At 42.9% G+C, this 21,978-nt stretch overlaps 1 protein-coding gene and 1 long non-coding RNA gene across 6 annotated transcripts in view; both read right to left on the bottom strand.

The window, feature by feature from the left end:
* The window catches only part of PLPPR1 (phospholipid phosphatase related 1), a 128,406-nt gene extending 107,287 nt beyond the window's left edge, over positions 1-21,119 (bottom strand). The window contains exon 1 of one of the 4 annotated variants that reach the window (XM_051782826.1): positions 20,939-21,119. The gene's annotated coding sequence lies outside the window, so the exon portion shown is untranslated. Of the gene's footprint in view, positions 1-12,241; positions 12,263-20,454; positions 20,646-20,681; positions 20,824-20,938 lie in introns of those variants that run through there. The other 3 variants (XM_051782827.1, XM_051782824.1, XM_051782828.1) reach the window with 3 other exon arrangements.
* The window catches only part of LOC127469018 (uncharacterized), a 288,437-nt gene that overhangs the window by 110,623 nt on the left and 155,836 nt on the right, over positions 1-21,978 (bottom strand). The window lies entirely within an intron of this gene.

Raw genomic sequence — 21,978 nt, 5'->3', positions numbered from 1 at the left:
TGCTTTCTTTTCTCTTCTGTACACAGAAATCAAATCCAACTTGGAATTCCTTAGACTGAAATGGTTGGCGGTGAAAGAATGTTATAAAGAAATACTGTGTATGTGCCATTCCAAGGCAGTATTGTACCCTTCCTGGAAACCTTGCTGTGTTACATGGTTGTAGTCTGGCTGAGAACTCTGGACCACAAAGAAAATGAGTCCAGCTCCAGATGGAAATTTTTTTCAGGTGGTCACTTTATAAACAACAGCATGCTGTCTAAATAAAGCATAACATATATCTTCCAAACAGCTGTTACTCAAAAAATAATTTTTACACCAGAAATGCCAACTTTGTACTTCTGAATAGTTCAGAATACTCATCACTGTTCATTTAAAAAACTTGCACATAGCATTTAATGGCAGAGCAAGTGAGTTTTGCATATGTGGTTTCTGGCAGCACAAAGCAGAGGGACAAGAAGGAAGAAAAGACAGAATAGTAGCACCAACAAAAGCGAAGTCCTCGGGAGATCAGCCAGCAGAAGCAGTTATATTTTATCTGCATCTTGTGTAGGGGATGGACAGTTGTTTGATACCATACAAAAAAAAAATCATCAAGCAGGAGAAAATCCAACTTACAACACAAGCTTTCAGTCTGTGCATGTATCCATCAGGGACCAATGACACTTTTAACCTCACCTTCTGCCACCTGAGATGCAACTACCTTGCAATTCCACATGCCTCACACTCTTAAAAAAAAGGTCTGGCTTCTTTTTAAAAGTCATGTGCTACTATTAGGAAGGTGAAATTAAGTAAATTCTCTAACAGTTACGGGGTCAGTGGACAGTAACTGAAATCCTAGGGAATGTGAAACAAAAGCCAAAGGAAACCCACCCGAGAGAAAAAGACTGTTCTAACTCTTTAAGCTCGTACTGCAAAATCCATCAGTTATAAGCTGCAAAATCTAGCAGCTAGCAAGTCTAGCCTGATAAAAACAATAACTGCATCTTCCTTATTGTTAGTAGGGTATGAAGAGTTCCTCCCTTCTGTATGTCCTTATGATTGCTTGCAAGCTCAGGCAGTGGTAGCAACTCCTTTTTTCAGAGGTCAAAACCTATGAAGGCAGCTCTCAGCTATCATCAAAGGACTGGGACACACACAACTTAGCAAGGTCAGAGGCAGAGTTTTCATCACCACATCAATTTTTCCTTCCCCCAGCCACAAACACATTACCATTACCAGATTACCTGAGACCTTCTTTCTCTTCAACCATGCCAAGCATGAAGAAGGGGACAGGGGAGCACTACAAGGAGCAATTTTCTGCTTAACCAGCCTCTGTACAGTATCACAGGTCTTTCTGGACACAACTGGAACAAGAAACACAGCTGAGGCTACCTCTACACTATGCAAGTCACCAGAGTTTGTAGCCTTCTCTTTTTACATACCTCAATTTTTTTGCAACTGAGAATACAGTCCTAGAGAGTTTCTTAGAAAAGGTTTTAGATAGAAAAAGAAAAAATACAAAAAGTTAAAAAAATAACAGCAGGTAAAAGAGCACCTGGTTTATATATACTTTTACATTTGGTTTTGATAAAGCCATGCAGACAAGACTCAGAGAGTATGTATGGAAACCAACAGGAGTTCACCTGTGCCAGGTATCAAGAGATTACCATGATATGTTATGAATTCTTAAAAATGTAATATATTTCATAATAAACATAATGCAGAATACATATCAGAGATGAAATCCACCCCTGCTGAGAAAAGGAAGCAACCTCAATCCACCCAGTGTAAAATAAGTTGCAGCAGCAGAGCTCTGGAATAGAGACTAAACAGCTGGACCACGGAAAAAGGCAGTTGAGAGGATCTAAGGAGTCCGATGAATGGTAGATGAATAAAGAGGACAACAGCACAGAGACCAAGACACTGAATTTCACAAATGAAATCTGTATTGAAACTGAGGACAGCCCAAGTGCACAACCACTACTCTCAGGATGCCACCTGAGATGCAACTACCTTGCAATTCCACATGCCTCACTTCGATTTGACTGGATCAATTCCTTGCCTTCCTCTTCATCTGGTTTTCCTAGTTTACCTTGTTATACAGAAGATAATAACACCCATATTTCACATTGAACACATGAGATTTTTTTTCCACGTCTTGCCATCTGGCTGTAAAAGATGCCACTCAGCAACAAACAATACCTCTGGTTTAAACCACTCCTTTCAGCCTGTGGGCTATAGAAGATGGCTGAACATCTAACAGCATCTTTGGGAAGACACTGAATTTCTGACAAACACACTTTTAAATTATGTTCAAAAGTTTATTATCTATCTCACTTAAGAGTACTACACAGTGAATCTCTGTCTTGCTCAGGCAACACAGCAATTCCAAAACTATAAGGCAAATGAAAAGCTTCATTCAGGAAATGAAATATTTAAAAAATCTGGTTAAATAAAACTGGCATTCCTTGGAGACTGAGAAGAAATTGGATAGTAATTAACGTACCCTATGCTACAAGCTTTCCTTGCAAACCCTTTCATTCCATCTCACCAAAATATTACCAAACCGACTTTCTTCTTGTTATGGCCAGGTATAGCTCTTGGATCCTCAGGGCTGTACTTCCTACTCTTAAACTGGCAGAGCTTCAATGATTCCAGGGCTTTGTTCCTGACTGAGAGTTGGTTTTATTTTTTTGCTAACTGAAAAATTTCAGTCCTCACCAAGGTAAAAAGCTGTAGCTCCTTTCAATGGTTTTCATTTTGGATGCAGCAAATCATTGCTTTTCTACTTGTGAGCTTCCAAAGCAATGCCAAACATAAAGCTTGCTCTGTGGTAGTTTGGGCTAGGCCTTCCTTGGTGACCAGTTTGTAACCAAGGAAGGGCCCAGATGTACCCAGTATTCCCTATGATTTTTACGTAAGCCAGATTATAAGAAGAAAGGAGGAGAGACCTTTGCTTTTTTTCCTTCTGGCGGCTTGGAGGTGCAGGTTCCCTGCTGTTGAGTCTGTCAGGCTGGGGAGCGAGGCCTGGTAAGGCCTTGCCGACCTTGGGAGACAGAGGTTGCCGGCGATCGTTCCAGAGCGACTCTCCGTTGTCCCAAGGAAAGTGTGAGATATTTCCTTGCTAACTCTTTTAGTTACTAGATCTCGGGCCACTAATCGGGATATATATATAAAAATATTTTATTTTGGTTTTGTTCCTTTTCCCTTCCCCCTTCCCTTTCCCTTGGGAAATTGTATATATTTTAATTGTATATAAGTGTAACATAGGTGTAAATATATTTATATATATATCACTTTAGCTGTCTCTCTCTCATTTCAAGTTTTCTTAGTTGTTTTTCTCCCTCTTCTCCCTGAGGTTTGGGGGGGGGGGAACTCTTGTGGTAGGGTTTGGAGACTTGGCAGGGAGCCAGCGTCAAACCATATCAGCTCAAAAGGAGAAAATACTTAAAGCTAATCAAGCAAAATGGATTAAACTTCAAGGGTCCAATATAATCCAAAGTATGCTGAATTATAAGTCAAATGTTGGTTTTTAACATCCAGTGGTATTGTTACTGTCAAACAGGAAAACTGGCCAGAAGGATAAGGAAAGACTGGGAGAATCGGGATTGTTCAGCCTGGAGAAAAGAAGGTTCCAAGGAGACCTTAGAGCACCTTCCAGAACCTGAAGGGGCTACAAGAGAGCTGGAGAGGGACTTTGGACAAGGGCATGAAATTACAGAAGAAGGGGCAATGGCTTTAAACTGAAAGTGGACAGGTTTAGATATCAGGAAGAAATTCTTGGCTATGAGGATGGTGAGATCCTGGCTCAGGTTGCCCAGAGAAGCTGTGGACGCCCCATCCCTGCAAGTGTTCAAGGCCAGGTTGGATAGGGCTTGGAGCACCTGGTCTAGTGAAAGGTGTCCCTGGCCATATGCAGGGGTGTTGGACACACATGTGGGTTGGACACCCAGGGGATGGACAACACCCTTGGGCTGGAGGTCCCTTCCAACCCAAACCATTCTATGATGCTATGAAATGACATTCAAATGACCTTCATTGGCTGCAGTAACCTTTTGTTAACTGCTTAAATCATGACCAAGCATGTGACAAAATTCCCCTCCAGGTGACTGACTCCTGCACTCGCCATGCTCTTAGGCAGATGTCCTCTCTCCAAGTCTCTAGGGCCTAACTCTTGACCTTGACATTTTTAAACTTACACTTAGCTATGATGCAGGCTGGTGGGCTCCCATTCAAACAAATCCACTTCCTGGGCAGATGCACTTGGAGCAGCCCTAGGGCTGCTTTGAGCAGTGTCTTAGCTGTTTTCCTGCCTGATGAGCAGGGCCAGAGATCTAGGGGAATGCTGACAGCATAGAGAAGCTGCAAGGGTAGCTGAAAAAGAGTTTTGGAGATATAGCTGCTCTGTTTCCACCTCAAATCAAATACTGAATGCTGCCTTTGTTTGAGATGGGCCAGATTCAAGGCAGTGTCAGGCAGGGGAAATTTCAATACAGCTCTCCCAGATGAAGGCTCCCAACAGCATTCTATGTGGACAGAAAAAAAGGTAATTGGTAGAATCCAAAGATCAGCTTTCCAGCAGTGTTATTATACCCTGTCCAGGGAAACGTACCTACAGTGTGTCCCTGGTTTCCTGAGCTCACATGACCTTCTGTAGCACCAAAGGCTTTGTGCAGAAAAACCAGGTGCAGGTATCGCAGGCTCCCTCCTCATCAACAACCCCAGCAGCTTCAGCCCTCACATAGACACCTGAAAGCAAAGGGCACTCAGACTTTGCTTTGCCTGACTCCTACAGATCACCCCACTATGACACTGGTGAAATAGAAATGCTTCACAGCACAAGTGAGATGTACCGTAGATGTTAAGCTTTGCTATCACTCCAAAAGAAGGTCACTGCAAACAAATGTATACTGTGAAGTGAGAAGGACAGAAGAAGTTAGCTTTGATGCTTTTCCAGAGAGAGTCTAGGTCAGAGGGTAGTAGGTAAGATCAGCAAAGAGGTTTCAGGGTGAGTCTGTAGAAGAGACAAAACAAATCCCATGGCACAGGCAAGTGGAATCCATTAGAGAACTCACAGGGCTAAGTTCTGCTTTTCTTCACAAGGCTTGACATAGATTGACAGAGATGCAGGTGTCAGCAGAGCCTGGCCTGGTGTGTCCAGCTGGGCTTAAGTGCAGCTATGGATGTGGAACATACAACTCTTTCTTAGAAAAGAGCTCTCAGAGCTGTCCCTGGTGAGGCTGCTGGAGAAAGGTCAAAGAGCAGGTTTTCCAACAAAAAAGGAAAACACATCCTGACAGGGCACGACAGAGATGATAAAGAACACTGGAGTGTCAGGATATTCTCCCACCTTTTATCCAAAGATTGCAGGCCCTCGAGAGGAGAAGCAATTGAACTGACACTGGTTAATATTCCACTTGAAGTCTGTGTTGTGTGAAGGCGGTATGTCAATCATGGCAATAATGTAACACCTTTATGATAAAAAGGAAACCTGCTACTTAGGAACACACCTTTATGTTAGAGAAATCTACAAGAGAAGACTATGGCACATAAACAGATTTCACATAATAATTTTTTCCTAGATTTTCAAATTCTTACAATTTCTTTCTTTTCATCATGCACAGAAAGGAACTACATTTCAGTTTAATGTGTTGGGTTTGAAAACACATGCATTAAAAGAATACTAAAATTGGCTTTAAATTTTGCTTTTAATTTTGACCATGGTAATTGTTCTTTCCTCAAAACCTATTTTTAGAACCATTCTAAAAAAGAGTATATCTTATTAAAAAAAAAAAAGACAAGGCAATTGGCAAGGCAATTGACCTTAAAAATCTTTTTTCCCCTACAGTTTTGAGAAAGAAAACTCCTATAATTGGCATATCTCATTAACAAACTCAGCTATGTTCTGATAGTAATAAGTGGGTAGCAAAGTGAGACTAAAAATTTTAAGTGCTTTTCATTTCTAGGCTAATTTTCTTTATAGTTTGTGAACCCTTGAGAGTTACAGAAGCCTGTCCTATGGTCAAAGGCATACTAAAAACACCATTCCTCATCCAAATCTCTCTCAGTTACATGTGCACTATTTTTGTTGAAAACATTCTAAATCTTTGATCGAGTCTCTCCTTTTATATCCACATCTAGACAACATGTGTCACTTGTAGCAACCCATCTCAGGCCCTGCCTTCTTCAAGCCCTGAAAGACAACATTAGGATTCATCTTCCCAAGTACTCTCTTCAGGATGATGCTTACAAGGCAAGGAATTACTGGAAATAGGAGCAGCTTGGATGCCTGATCTGCATCCATTTATCAGCAGAAAAGCTGCACTTCCAACCACAGATACTGGGACTGGCATAAAGGCATCACAGCAATCACAAATCCACCCAATATCCCACCTGACAGTAAGAGCCTCCAGGAGCTTGGCAGGTGGTAGCTCGCTGCAGGACAATAAACTTACCTACAGCTCTTTCCTAACCCCTGGACAGACAGGTAAAAACTCATGACCTAAATGTATCCAAGTACCCATGTTTTCTACTTCTGTCAAGCTAATTTGTATCTCCACCATTTGCTTTCTGGCCAAATCACCAGGAAGTGAAATTTCCTGAAGATGTCCCTCAGCATTAGCAGCTCTTCAGTGTGATGCTACACATTCCAGAAAGTTCCAGGTCTTTTTCTGTGTCAGAGAAGCTAATTTGAGTTGATTGTCTTTCCATTTGCTTGTGAAACTGGGAGACAGCACCCCCAAAGCAGAGTAGAAGCTGACAGCAAAAAGAGAGGTGAGCTTATACTGAGGTCTGACTCAAAACAGCCAAACATACATTTAGCTGTAAGAGAAATGCCTTAATAAATTGGTGTTCATTGTATGTCAGCATGCACAGCATATGTGCTTATAAACAAACTCAAACACTGTAGTGTGAAAATGTCCCCTGGAAAACATTTGAAATCAAGGCGAGATAGACCACTTGTTTAATTATTTATTTTAGGCATTTGCCATTTTTACATTAAGTAAGATAAAACTTAAGTTGTGCCAGGGGAGGTGTAGATTGAATAATAGGAAAAATTTCTTCACTGAAAGGGTAGTCAAGCACTGGAATAGGCTGACCAGCATAATGCTGGAATCACTGTCCCTGGAAGTGTTCAGAAAACATGCAGATGTGATGCTTAGGGATATGGTTTAGTGGTGAACCTGGCACTGTTCAGTAAAAGGTTGGACTCCATCATCTCAGAGGTCTCTTCGAGCCTTAATGATTCTAAGTTTGGGAGAAAGGAGGTCAATTTACAGCACTTGTAAATATTGGTCAAACCCTGACCCCACTGAATCAGTAGAAGCTTTGCCATTAAGTTCAAGAGAATTAAAGATCTATCAAATTCTATGAAAAAACCTCAGCAATAGTAAGGGGAAAGGTGATCTGAGAATCTCTTGCAGCATAGCTTCTCCAACATGTGAATGACTTGATGTGGAAAGGTCTATCATTTAACTTGAAATGTGGATACCCACAGACTTCATTTGCAATTTTTTTTTGTGCTTATTTCATTTTCATGTCTGCAACTATGGCCAAGATGGGAGCTGCAACTTTTTTATCAGAATGAAGATTTCTAAAAAAACAAGCAATTTCTAAGGAATATAGCCATTAAAAAGAGTTTGAGTGCCTGCATTAATCACTGCTTAACCTAGTAAACCAGAAAACAGGGGAAAAATGCAAATAGAAAATACTTTTCTATTTGGCTTAATTTCATCCTGCTTAACCCACCTAATGCTGTGCAGTACATAAAACTTAAGCTATGTGCATAGGGTTATATTTCACCTTTCATACAAGATGTGCCATTCTCTGGTATAAACCTGTATAACTTCATTCACTGCAACAAAACAGGGTATTGTTGACAGATCAGTACCATGAACTGCACCTTCACACACAGGTCAAAAGAGAGGGGAAAGGAATGAATGCTTCTCTGGGAGATACTTAGAAAGCTTAGATACCTTTTTAGAGGATGTTCCTGAGACAAGACATATATTACTATGTTTAAAAGACCAGCAAAGGAAACTCCCTGTTTGCACAGGGGGTCAAACCAAGAGCACATTCTGAGTGCAGAAGCAGAGGAGAGGTGGAAGTGCCACAGGCATACTAATAAGGAACTGCATGGCCTGATATAACAGCTCTTCAGTATAGGACTGGTTTAGAGATATGACATTCTGTGTTAACATATGCATGAGTTGATAAATTATCTGAGCTTGGTCCACTCTGGAAAACCTTTTTGGTTTGATGGCTTTTCATTTCAGCAAATAGTTTCATTGGAGCCAGTTTTGCAAACTGTCAAATTATCTTTCTGAGCAAATACAGTAGTGCTACAACACATGAGAATGAGGAAGTCAATAAACATTTAGCTTTTTCCAGTTCCCAAGATGTTTTGCCTGAAATAGGAAAGCACTTTTCACATCCAGCCTTAACGGAGCTAGCAATTGGTTTGGTCAGTGGTGAAGGAAATCCTCGGTACATAATAAAAATACCACCCTGAGCTGAAAGACTCAAAACATAATCATAATTGATTATCAATTTATCCTCATGCACCCCAGCACCAAGTAGCGGGACCCCATCTTCTGCTCAGCCTGGAAGGTATAAAGAGAGACCAACTCCCATTCCAGTAACACTTGCCAATGCAACTGATGCTCACAAAATCACCACTCTTTACACCGTTTCATTCCCTTCCTTCTCCACCTCCACTTTACATCATTCTCACTTGCCTTCTGCCCTCCCACTGGAAGTCCATCTTTGTGGTAACCGATAGTCATCAAACATGGATATACTGAGCACACATTAAATGCAGAGTTTTGCACAACTTTCAGAGTAACAGCTACACCCTCCCAGCACCTCAGCATTTGTTTGCAAGCTGTCACTGCTTAACTGTTCAGCTACTGTTTACAGCAAACTGATAAAACAGGGCATGAACTGCTTCTGCTACACTAATGCAGAGGGAGAGAGAAGTCCTGAAAATTGTTTTTTAATTCCCACCTGTCACTCACCTGCACTGAAATATTTCCATTACCTGCTGTGCTTAACAGCTTATCAGCAAAATCTTCCAGCAGAAGAGTTGTTTGCAGGCTTAAAAGCAAATAATTTTAAAAACTACTCGTCTTGAATCACTGATGTTTTGAACAAAACTTTGAGTATCCCACTGAGGCTCTTGAAGCTTGAAACAAACTCAAAGGTGCACATGCTACCAAGAATAACATAACTAAAACTTGCCAGTAATCTCAATTTACTTTCCTGATATGCAGGAAGTTTCAGTTTCCCCCTTCTGTTATCATCACAGGAAGATGAAATCAAAACTGTAAGACACAAAGGTAAATAAGGATTGACAAGAGCAATGTACTAAGGAAGGCCAAGCAAGGTGGTCAGAGAACACCAGACTTCTCTGGTAGCCAAGCGTGGAAACAAACCTGAAAAGGACCTGACACTTGGCAGCTAGGCTATTAAACACTGACACTGAATACATATAAGTAAACAAACCCCAGAACAGCTACACCACTTAGATAGTCACATCAAAGCATAAATTTAAAGCAGAAAAAACATTACAGTAAAGTAAATGTTATGGTAAAGTTACAGTACATGAAATGTTGAGGAGGATGAAGCAGATGGGACATGACTGGTTTGAGCCTTGAGGTGGACACCTCACATATCTGGCTTGAGGGCAAAGAGCATGGACAAAGGAGAAAAAAATGCTTTTTCTATTACAAGAGGATGGAGGAAGTGACAAAGGACAAACTACAAGATAAAGAAAACACACTGGCCTTATGTCTGGATGGACTTGGGTATCCTGACCTCCTATCATCTCTCCCTGTCCACAAAGCCATTTAATGCCAATCAAAACCCTCTTAGGTATTGATACTACTTCTTCATTGGAACGCAGGATGCAAAAATCTCAATATGTGCTCTTCTGTCCCGTGGTTTGATATGAGCTCTACTTGAAACGCTCACTGTGCTCTCTCTGTTCTGAGTAACATACCATTTACCGCCTGACACATTCATCTCTCCTTGCAAGACAGTGTAGATTTTATTCCTGACTTTCTATTTCCCTTGTTGAATGCTTCATAAGAGAGATAAACAAATAAACTTCCCCCTTTCAATTTATTTTTAAATTACCTGCATCATTGCCTGGCTTCTGCTGAAGATCACCAAGATAAATGAAGTTCTACAAACGATAATACTCAGAATTTTTCTATGGCTATCTACCCTACCTTGAATAACAAGGAAAAGGAATGGCAATTTTAAAATAATTGCTTTCTGTTGTTCCACAATACACCAAGATTTTTAAAATCATTCCATATCACATCATTGCAAACAGCAAGTGTGCTTTCCATGCACTCCTTGGTAAAATTTAGTATGAAACTTGTGTAATGGGATTTCAAGCCAAACAGCTGTTTTCCCAGCTCTCTATACCAGAGTAAACATCTTGGAACTAGGAATCAGCATGATCTCAGCGGGAATTCAGAAACCAGAAAATAGGTATCAAAAGAATAATGAAAAGTAGCCTCGACTCAAAAAATCATTCTGTTCCTTCAAAAATTACCTTTATTTTTAAGTCCTCCTGACTTTGGAACTCACAGTGCTCACATTTACAAGCCTATTTTCCTGCACCATAAAAGGAATAAAGCAACCAAACATCTGTTCTCTGGAGGGAGTGCATTTTAGATCTAGGAAACCATTTCACTGAGTTATTCAGCCAAGAGCCCCATGAATAACTTTGGAGCAGATTAAGTCATCTTGAAGGACTGTAAGATACATCCATCAGACCAAGTCTCTGACAGTGGCAGATACTGTCTCTACTGTATAAATGAAGCCAAGGAAGTAATTCTTAAGATAAATGAAGCCTTACCATTATAAAACGATGCAACATTAAGGAAATGTTATGAAGATGTTAGTTTCCCAAGAAGAAATTACTGAAGAAGACAAGTTATATCTTAGCTAAGCTGAGTTCTGGGAAGCAAATGAACACTTAAAGAAAATAACAGCCCTAAAATATTTGTCAAGTAGCTATTTCTATTATCAAAATTAACTTTTTAAAATACTTAGGAAAAAATATTGCAAAATTGGTCAGAAACTTCCTTCCTGATAATGCCAAAATCCAAAGCAGAGAACTTCAGTCACTAAGTGTGTATCATCACCATCATCACCACTGCCATATTCTCCCTTTGGCTCTCTCTCTCTCTCTCTCTCTCTCTCTCTCTTTACAATGATGCATCAGCCAGAGACCAGACAGCAAGTGCTGTGTTATAAGAGCACTGATATCGTGGACTAAAGTCTTCAGCTGCTGCCAGGAGTGTGGCAACAAGCAACACAACCATTTTCAAAGCAAGCACCTCCCACAGCCCAGTTCAACAGTGCAAGTCAGGGCAATGGGGATATGCATGTTGATGGTACCCTGGACATGGATCAGTAATAAAATTTCAAAATCGTGTTCTGAAGAAACAACATATTCCAACTTTTGGCCTATCTCCAGATCACCAGGAATCTAGTAACATCCATCCCTAACTCAACTTAGTCTAACTCAAGGTGGAATACAGTTTATATCAACTATTAACTAAAACTATTGATATTAATTATTTTCAAACACCAGTTATCTCCTAATTAAATTGTTTTTGAACACCAAAAGAATGTTTATAAGGCTGCTGGGCTGGAAGACATTACAAAATGAGCTCCTTCTTGAAAATGGATTAGTTGATGTCATGAGAGATTTGTTTTTCCTTTGAGCACCCCAGTGGTGTTGATTGGAAAGACATGAGGATTTGATTGGATAGATGACTGCAGATTAATTGCAGGTCACTATGTACTGGAAAATACAGACTTCCACGTGAGAAGATACAGAGCTATCAGTATTGAAAAAATGTCATCAAGTTTATTTACCATTTCCTGGACCTATATATTCTTATTTAGAGAACAAAGACAGCAAGAGGACAATAAGGTCAATGACATCTACTTCCCCCCCCCCCCCCATTCCAGTCAGGGCCTCTTTCTGTTGCTCTTTAGCTTGACACTAATATTTCTTCACGCAAATAGCTTATTCATTACTCTTGTGGTGATCAGAAGTGAGGTTTGATGTCATGCTTAAGCGACAAGATTGTTATGGGTATAAAAAAATAAATAGAGTGCCTCAATCTTTTATTTCAAGAGTTGTAGGGAAATCTGTCTTTGGTGGTCCCTTTTCTGTAGGGACAAATAGAGTCACTTTCTGGGGAATCACTGCCAATACCAGATAAATGCAACCCACCCAGTTCACGCAACTGCTGCTCCGTGGGACGGACACCAGCTGTGCTTTTCCTTCTCTTAAGGGGACTGCTGAATCCACAGAAAAGAGCAGCAGAGAGGCTAGGGAACACACTTTTGGTTGTCAGCTCCAGCAGGTACTTTCAAAATTGAACTCTGGGTAAAGAAAATAAAATTTTTACACAAAGAAGCTACAAACCATAAAGAAGTAAAACAGTGATACAAAGGAAATAAAATATTTCATTATATCTGAAATGACACCCTGTTTTCCTCCTGTTAGCACAAAAAACAGCTTATGGCTTTGGTCAACCTCAAACAACTTCCTCCCCAGTTACCAGTTCTTCTACTTTACCTCTTATTTCCATCACTGATCACAGACTCAAGAAAATTTCCGTAAGAATCAAATAATGAACACAGATATGTACACAAAGAGAACTAGCAGACATAGGGGACCTTCATTGGATCCTTAATTCTTTTTCCAACTTCAAACTCCACATCCTTTCTCTTACTCTAGATATCAAAGTCAAAAGTAGAATCTTCTCTGTCTAATTTACGGCACTAACACAACACAAAAAAATCAACAAACCCAAGTACTCTCAACTGGAAATAAACAAAGAAAACAAACAAACAAAGAAACATTAATGCAATTCAAAGTGGTATATCATTTTATGTTTGCAATTTTAAGTAAACAGAAAACAAACCCTCCAAAAAACAGCCCTGCACGGAGGGGAGGTGGGGAGGAGTTGTATGCATAATATTTCTGCTTGGTGTTTTGGGCCAGAACTTTTCTGCACTGCCTAATTTCTGCCTAATTCTGCATGTTGCAGAATTTTATTTTGCTATGGAATCTGAGTAAGAAAAACAAAGCCACACCCCAACCATTTCTAGTCAAAATCTCCTCCACTTTCATGCAAATCATACAGGTGCATGATTGGCATGTAGTCCTTGAACAGCTTCTCTTTAAAGATCATCCCTTGTAGCACAGGCACAGCTTTTCTTGCTCAACACCTGTGAATTTGTAATATTCTGCAACTGCCTTGCATAATCTGTTGGCTGATGCAAGTGGCACACAGTCCAGCTTCATCACCCCTGTGACCTGAAACCAGTGACAGCCCGTGGGTTGTCCAGGTTGTCTCATTGATGTGGATTTACTTCTCCTCTGGGACGGGCAGCAGCACAGATTAATGTGGCCTTATGCCGCTCTCTGCATTGTTACAGCTTCTGTGTAAAGCTCAAACTGAATATCACCCAATCTCTCATCTCTCTGTTCACAGTTGCTGCTGTCCTCACCTAACCTCAGACACTTGAACATTCCCCAGTTGTTTCTCAGATATTTGGGTCACTGGGTGCACGCATTGGGGCATGCATGAGGGCAGAGGCAGATGTACTGCATGTGACAACCCCACAAAAACAATGGCCTCTCTCCATTCTCTGCTGCAGTGGTGCCTGAAATGACTACGTACAAATGATTTGTCTCTTGTGTTTTTGGCAGACTCACAGTAGTGATGTGGTGGCTACAACCCATGACTCACCTCTAGTTTTCCCAAAACCACAAGCTGCTCCAAAGGGCTGCTCTCCATCTGATGCTTATCACCACAGGAAACCAACCTGCAACCACATAGCCAGGACACCAGTTTATGGTTGGACTTAAAAGATCCTAAAGCTCTTTTCCAACCTAAATGGCTCTGTATGTCTGTATTTGGACTACACAGCCCTGTGCAGCCAGCAAGTAGTAGGGTCTCAGTGAAAGCCTCTGAAAGCTGAGAATTTCTTGAATGGCATTTTATTTTTCTGGTATTTTATTTGCTGAAAAACATTACCTGCTCCTAATGGCTTTCAAGACTGACAAACTGTGTTACACCTTCTCATGTTTTTCCAAATAACATCCACTGTATTCTCAAGATAACTGAGAATTATTTGTGTGAGTGATGCAACGATGTGAAACCTTCATCAGTTTATGGCTCACGTTTGCACTGGGGAGGCATGAAATTCCCTTGACTCAGCCCAGTGTTAGAAGTGTAACGCTGGAGACTGGTGTCTTCTGCCTGACCTGGTCCTGCACTTAAGAAATATACCCATATCACCAAACATTTCTCAAGGTGGAGCCCTTTCTACCAGCAATTTAAATCCCTGAATATCCCAGTTGCTCTGATGATCCACTGTCCAATAATTTTTCACACTCAGTTCTTTAAAATCTGTTCCACTTTCAGAATGGTAGATTACAACCAATAGTTCTGCAACCTACCAGAGGTTTTGAGCTACTTGATATCTCCCCAAATCACCCCAAAACAATGTGCAAACACTCCTGTTCAACACATTCAGTGTCTTTTCCCTCCTGTATGGACAGCATTCCAGGGCGTCCTCATCAGCAGCACTCTTGTGCTCTGCAGTCTGAGGGCACAATCCTTACAAAGAAACAAATGGCATCTGGGGACACTTTCCAGTCTGCTGGGGTTGTCACCCTACAGCCCTGCATTTTGTAGGCTGTCCTGCCCTTGTCCTGCTTGTCCTCAGGTCTGCTGGCTGAGCTGGCATGGCATATCACGAGGCAGAAGAGCTTTAGCATAGGGCAACATGAGTTTGCTCTGTGACAGTGCAAGAGTCCCTCACAAGTCTATGTAAACAGTTCTTCTGGCTTCATGTATCCAAATACGGCCTTCCTATCAGAACTTTGTGGCTCTGACAGATTAATGAGTGTGTTTTACTGGTATTACTAGCAAGCTTTGAGCACAAGAGAGAGTGATATAGGTGTTCTAGGGAAGAAAAAGCACCCTTTTATAATGACTCTTCATTTTTCCAATTCTCTGCCTTTCTCCCATAAGTGGTTCTAATGGGATGCTCCAAAAATCCCAGCTGCACTTCATGAAATTACATTTTTCAAGTTAATATCTCAGTCAGTTAAAAACAAATAGCGGAGTTTCTCTTCAGTTCTTGCATTACTAAACATCCCCCTCCATGCACGAGGAATGGAGGAAGGCCTGGAACAAGTAGAAAAATAAGTTACCATAGAAGAGCTACCAGAAATTACTCAGCAAATACAATATTTGTATATGTGGAAATGAAATGTACTTCATTTTGTCATCACTGAGTATTTTACAAGCGTGGGTGGCAGAAGCACACAGCAGAATATAAATGTGATACAACTGCCTTTTGCAGTGTATGTTTCCATTGAAGTTGGATTTTTTTCTTCTCCTCCTCTACTTTTTGATGGATTTAAACTGACGGGTGGTGAAGCAGGATGCTGAATTCACTGGAGCCTCAAGTAAGCACTAAAAAGCAGCACAAGAAACATCTATGAAAATTCACACTGCAATTTCATGTTCCTGTTTAAGTTACCGAATAGGGCAGCTCTTCTACAAGAGTCAGCTCTCAGGTTCTCTAGAAACGTGAGCTTTGACAAGTTCTAAGCAGGCATTCAGGGACAACCAGGATGAGATTCAGACATATTTCTTTAGACTTACACATCATTTGTCCTCAGACAGGCTTAGGAATGAAGCTCAATTTTGCAACTGTGCTGAGTTCAATTTTAAAATCGGTGACCTTAGAGCTGCCAAAAATATTAGTGTCTCACAGGCATTTGCCATGATTTCTACAAAGCCTTGGTCATCAATAGCAAGAGCCATTAACTGTAAATGTTGCTCCTCCATGAGACAAATTTTCTGAGCAAAGGAGCAGCCTTCCACTTGCTAGAGAACAAAGAGAAAATAAAAATCAAAGAAGTCATGTATTGTCAAGGCTATTTAAAAAATGGCTTAAAGGAGTAGAGAATATGTGGCAGTGTGGCAACGTGACTGACCTGTATGGTCATGAATTCCAGTGACACCTCTAAAACAAGAAAAGCAGAAGCTTTACTCCAAATTCAAAGGATGTCCAAGCCCACAGAAAACTTTAAATCTCTATCTGGCAGACACAATTCTGTCATTTGGCAACAAGCAGCGTGCCTTTATAATTTATGCTGATCCTCAGATCCTAGAGGACATGGTAAACGAATGATCAGCACATCTCTGCACATGGATCTGCCCTCAAGCTAATTCTCGTTCTGGTTAAGATACGAGAATAATGCAGCATGAATCCTTCAGAAAAATGGATCAAAACACTGTCTTATATGTATAAGCCCATTCTGTCCTCACTCCTCTGCCTGTGGCCACCCCGTTCAGACTAATTATATCCTCAATCACTCCCATATGATTTTCAGTATAACCAGAAAGTTTGGAAGCTGCACAACACATCCCAGACACTGTTCTGGGATCCTATATCCCACACTAACAAAGTTCAACCCTTTTGAAATAAAACACAGAAACCCACTTGGGTAAGGAAAGTTATCTTGTACTTCAAAAGGATGAACAAATATCAACCCACTTGCTTATTAGGAAAAAAAAGCAGCACAACAAAGACTACCATATGAATGACACTGCCCTCAATTCCCTAGGACTGTGTGTAATTGCCCCCAGATGATTCATAGAATCATAGAACAGTTTGGTTGGAAGGGACCTTAAAGATCATCTCGTTCCAACGCCCCTGCCACAGGCAGAGACACCTTCCACTAGACCAGGCTGCTCAGGGTCCCATCCAACCTGGCTTTGAACACTTCCAGGGATGGGGCAGCTACAACTGCTCTAGACAACCTGTTCCAGTGCCTCGTCACTCCCACAGTAAAGACTTTTTTCTAATTTCTAATATAAACCTACTCTCTTTCAGTCTGAAGCCATTCCCCCTTGTCCTGTCACTACATACTCTTACAAGAAGGTCTGATTATTTACAACACAGGCAGGCTATTCAGCACTGTTTTGACAGTGCACAGGGTACACACCACCAATAAAGCAGATTTTCCAAAAAGGGAGAAAAAGAGTGAATGTTGGGCCCATATAAAACAACCCAGCTAATGATTACTAAAAGTAGCTACTGATTCTGTAGCCTCTCCTCTTCAACCCCTGCTCATTCCATCCAATAGATGTCGGTGGGAGCACAATTGTAACAAAAGCACCAGATTTTCGGAATCAGGACATGCATCATGAACAACAATGACACTCACAATGGGTCTCTCAGCTGCTGCCAAGCAGCATTTTCTGAAAAGCACCACTGAAAAGCAAGTTTCACTCTGGATATGCAAACCCAGCAAACAATACCTAAATATGTGAGAGAGGACGTGAGCAAGCTGCGGCACCAGCAGTAGCAATAAACATGTTGGTCATTATTTTTGTGTTTATGCCCTGTCCAAACGTCTACCAGTTAAAAACCCTAAGAGCTTTGGGTGCTCTTCAGAGAAGAACTGGACTTGCAGATTGATGTTTTCACTGTCTTTTCTGTCATCAGATTAAAACCAAACAAAATAAAAACAAATAAACAAACAAAAAAGACACATGAAAAAATAAAGAAAATATGTCCTGGGAATAGTATAGGGCTAAATCTGCAGGTTTCAATGTAACATCAAGCCATCCTCCAGAGTTGGGAACTTCAAAGCACCGAGCGTCACCAACAACCAGTCACAGCCACAGCAGACACCATGCAGCAATTTCAGGAGAATTAATCTCTCCGCTGCCAACCAGAGTGACAGAACAAAAACTGAACTGATTTAATTCACATGGGAATCTCACCTGGCAAGCAATGGACTAAAGACACAGCAAAGGCTTCAAAAGCTGTCATAACCTGGGGTGTTCTCACTTCCTAAGAAATAACCACTCTGATTTCAGTCACTCAGAACAAGGTAGCACAGCTGATTTTAGCACCCTTGTGTGAAAATAAGTGGAGAACTGACCACGTATCACAGATTTTCTGGGCACAAACCAGTTAGAGAGAGAAAAGACAGGCTTGCAAAGGCTTCTGGCATCAGCACTACAGAATTTGTTTTTGTGCTACCTTTATTTTCAGGAAACAACAATGGGGAAAAATAATGTTGAAGGCAGATCTTACTCCTGAAGAGTCACCAACTTAAAAAGTTTGTCTTTCTCCATAACTTCAATCAGTACACACAGGACAGCATGAGTGGATTAAAGGAATGCTTTTTTCAAGCACTGATGATAGGTAGCTGTTTTCCATTAGACAATTTTGCATATATTGAGGGCCTAGTTCCACAATAAGTGATAATTCCACAATAAAATCCCAAAGTGATATTCACATTAGCTCTTCCTGAACACAACTGGAAAAACACACCTCCATCATGCTGTTGTATTACCCACAGAACTGCAAGATATTTGAGGCTGCAGAAACTATTAACAAGAAAAATTAGAGCACTAGAAAATAGGCTAATCAGTTCAGCATATTATCTGATAGAAGTAATAATTATGGAAATGTTTGCCAATTTTAAAAAAACCTAAAAACAACAAAGTGCAATGGCAGGCAGACTCCTAGCATTGAACAAAGAGGCAGGGAAGACTAAGCAAAGAAAAAAAAAATCAAGATTTTTCATGATGACCACAGCTTTCAAAGAAAATTCAGGTACAGTATTACAAAAAAAAAAAGGTATAAAGCAATTGCAAATTCAAAAATCTCCTTCTTCTGCTACTGAACTCTCTCAATTCAGTCAAAATACGTCTCCAATTACACACCTACAGACCAAGCACATCTGTAACTGAACAGATGTGACTCCATGGCTCAGGAATTAAGGATACTCTTCTCCACCAGGTCTTTCTCTCCTCCGATGTCTCATCAATCAGAAGAAAAAAAAACACAAACATGATCTTTGTTGTGTATGTTGAAACAGGTTAATAAGCACCAATGGCTAGCCAGTAAGTCTCTATAGAAACAAGTTCACATGTGCCATCAAAGGAGACATAGTACTGAATATCATTCTTGTTACACATTGGTTTAGCATGTTTTTCAGCATCACTGGTTTTCCACTCAGAGTGGGCATAAGCCAACATTGAAATATGCCACATGAGAGCTAGCAATGAAAGTTGGAGGAGAGGAAGGAATACAAATAAATAAGGGAGAGTAGTAGAGAGCTGTTGTCATAGTTCCCAGTACTTGACAGATCCCTAGGCGATGTAAATTTTGTCCTTTTTCCTCCCCTGTGTCAAGCTTCGAAAGCAGATTCTCCTCCTGTACAGCACATTCAAAGTTACTTGCGGACAGATGCATAAAGGCCTTCCCCTAAGGTCTTACCAGTCTTTATTTTTAGAGACAGTCAACCCAAATCAGACCTGAGAGCAGGGAGATGACTTAAAAAAGAGTGAGGCCACAGCAATGTTCTCAAACTAAACAGGATCCTGAAATGCAAGGGCTGAGGGGAATCATACCAAGTAGCCTCCACCTCAAAGGTAACCCCTTCTACAGTAACTTGTCCAGAAACCTTCCTTCTCAAATCAAGCACAAAAGCCCATTGTACTCAAATGACACGTTTTTTAAAAAACTTGGTGTTATGCCCGAATAGAAACAGGCAGAAATCTGTACACAAAGCCATGATCTCTCTTTTCTCTCACCATACCCATCTCATTTGAAGCACGGGGGATGTCAGCTGGAATCCCTGCTCTGTACTAGATGCCTTCACGCCCCACAAAAGACCACATAGCATGCAAGACGAGTGCTGTTACTCTGACACATTTATTTTTCAAGTATTCATCTACGAGGAGCCAGAGAACTACTGTACAACCTCGGAGCTTGGAAACCTCATGCTATCAATGAAAACCTGCAAGCTATCAATGACAGCTGATCAAAACGCCTGCATTTCTCTCCTTCCCGAACCACCGGGGTTTTCCAGAGATGCAGAAAGACTCCAGTGGCGGGAGGTCGCTCAAAGCATCCAGACCTGACAGGGACATCGCACGCGGTGACATTTTAGCATCTCTGCTCCAAAGCCTCTCTCCCCGAATGCGGCGCGTCCATCATGCCCTGTGGCCGCCGCAGCCCCCTCCCTCACCGCAGCCCACACGCGCAGCCCCGCCGCAAAAAGGGGGCACGGCCGGCGGCCACCGACTCTCTTTCCGAAGTGTTCCCAGGGGTGTTCCCGGGGGGAGTCCCGTGGAGAAGGGAGGGCGAAGGGCCAGCCGGCACCTGCCGCGACAAAAGGGCCCCCCACCCCCGAGAGGAGCAGCGCACCCCGTGGCGATGTCCCCGCGCCGCTTCCGCCACCCCCGACACCGACCCACCGCATCCCGCATCCCGGCCCGCTCTGCAGCGCGGAGCGGGGAAGCCGCCGCCCCGCCCCGCCCCGGCTCCCGGCGCCCGCCGCAGCCCCCCCGGCCCCGCACGGGCAACCCCCGCGCCCCCGGCTCCGCTCACCCCGCGCTGCGGCTCCGCTACGGGCGGCGGTGTCCGGGCGGGCGGGCGGGCAGCGCCCCCCGGCTGGGCATCGTGGTCCGCCCTCCGCCGCGGCGGGGAGGGCCGGCTCCGGGACTCCCTCTCTGCGCCGCCCGCCTCCTCTGCTGCCTCGTCCTCCTCGCCCCCCTTCCCACCCCGATTCCCCCAGGCGCTGCCCGCAGTAGAAGCCGGCGCAGCTCCTTCCCCACCGCCCGCCTCTCCTCCTCTGCTTCCCCGGGCGCCGGACCCGGCTCCAGCCCCCTCCCGGCGGCGGGGCGGAGGGAGGGGACAGGGGCCGGCCGGGAGGGGCGGGCGTAATACAGGGGAGGGGGGAGCGGGACCCTCCGAGCCGCCTCGGTTCCCCGCGCTCGGCCCCTTTCTCCCGGGCTGTCCTCTCCCTGGGGGCTGGAGCTGGGTCCCTTCCTTGAGGGCCGGGGCCGAGTCTGCCGCCTGGGGATATCGCTACCTGCAGTCGGCAGTGCCTGGCGGGGGTTGGAGGGTCTCCCGGCTGCTCCAGCGCCGGTCCCACCGCGGGCATCACGCTGCTCCTGCGACTTCGCCCTGCGGCATCACCGGACTCCACCACCCGAAAAGGGAGGGAGCAGAAAACCAACCAAGGAACAGAAGGATAGGGTCTGGGTGACCCGTAGCGGTGTTGATGCCTCAAAACCCTGGGGATGCGCTGAGTTAGAGGGGTTGTCAATGGCAGCAGGGTGGGATGTAGATCCTGGTCCAGATCTTGGCAATGCTGGCATGCCCCCTTCCAGGGGCACCAGGCAGGACTGCTGACCAACGCCATTTGGGCCCCAACTCAAAAACCACTCGTGCCCCCCCCCCCCATCCACCTGAGCAGATCCTGCTGTGCAGGAGCTGCTGGGACACCCTGAATTCATGGTACCCGACATAACTTTGTCCTTGACAAACTGCCTTATGAGATCAGTGAGAACATAGAATAGCTTGTGCTTTCTCTGTGTTAGGCTTAGATTTGCCTCCAAATCCCAGATGTGTTACTATAACTGAGGATGGTACCACCCCAACTATATTCAAGCTAGATTCCTAGCTGGCAGGGCAAAGAAAAATGTGACCCAGGGGATTTTCTACTGCAAATGAGCACAGTCCTGGCTTCCAACAAGCGTGTCACATGCTCTTGCCAATATGCCTTAAGTGTAAAATGGAAAAAAAATAGCACCCACAAGCTGGAGTAAATCATAGAAACACAATTTTTATCTGTGGAGCAATAGTGTTTCATTCCTCAGTTGCCAAGGTAGCTGCAGAAGCATTTTTGGGTATTCTTCACTCCTGCATTTCATTATCAGCCAGAGATCACCAGTAAGGCCAGTAAGACTGTGTCTCACCAGTATGCATCACCGGCCACATGAACCTAGGAGCACAACCGGACAAGTAGTGTAAAGTTTTTCACTCAAGGTTGAGAAGTGTTAAGTTTTGTCTGCTGCAATGCAGAGGAAAACATTTGTGTATCCAGTGCCCTTTTCCTTTCTAAGACAC

This window comes from Manacus candei, unplaced genomic scaffold, assembly GCF_025592945.1.
Source record: "Manacus candei isolate 608988 ecotype Guabito, Panama unplaced genomic scaffold, ASM2559294v1 h1tg000016l, whole genome shotgun sequence".
Classification (NCBI taxonomy): domain Eukaryota; kingdom Metazoa; phylum Chordata; class Aves; order Passeriformes; family Pipridae; genus Manacus; species Manacus candei.
The sequence above is the reverse complement of the archived record's forward strand: the minus strand, read 5'-3'. Positions and strand labels throughout refer to the sequence as shown.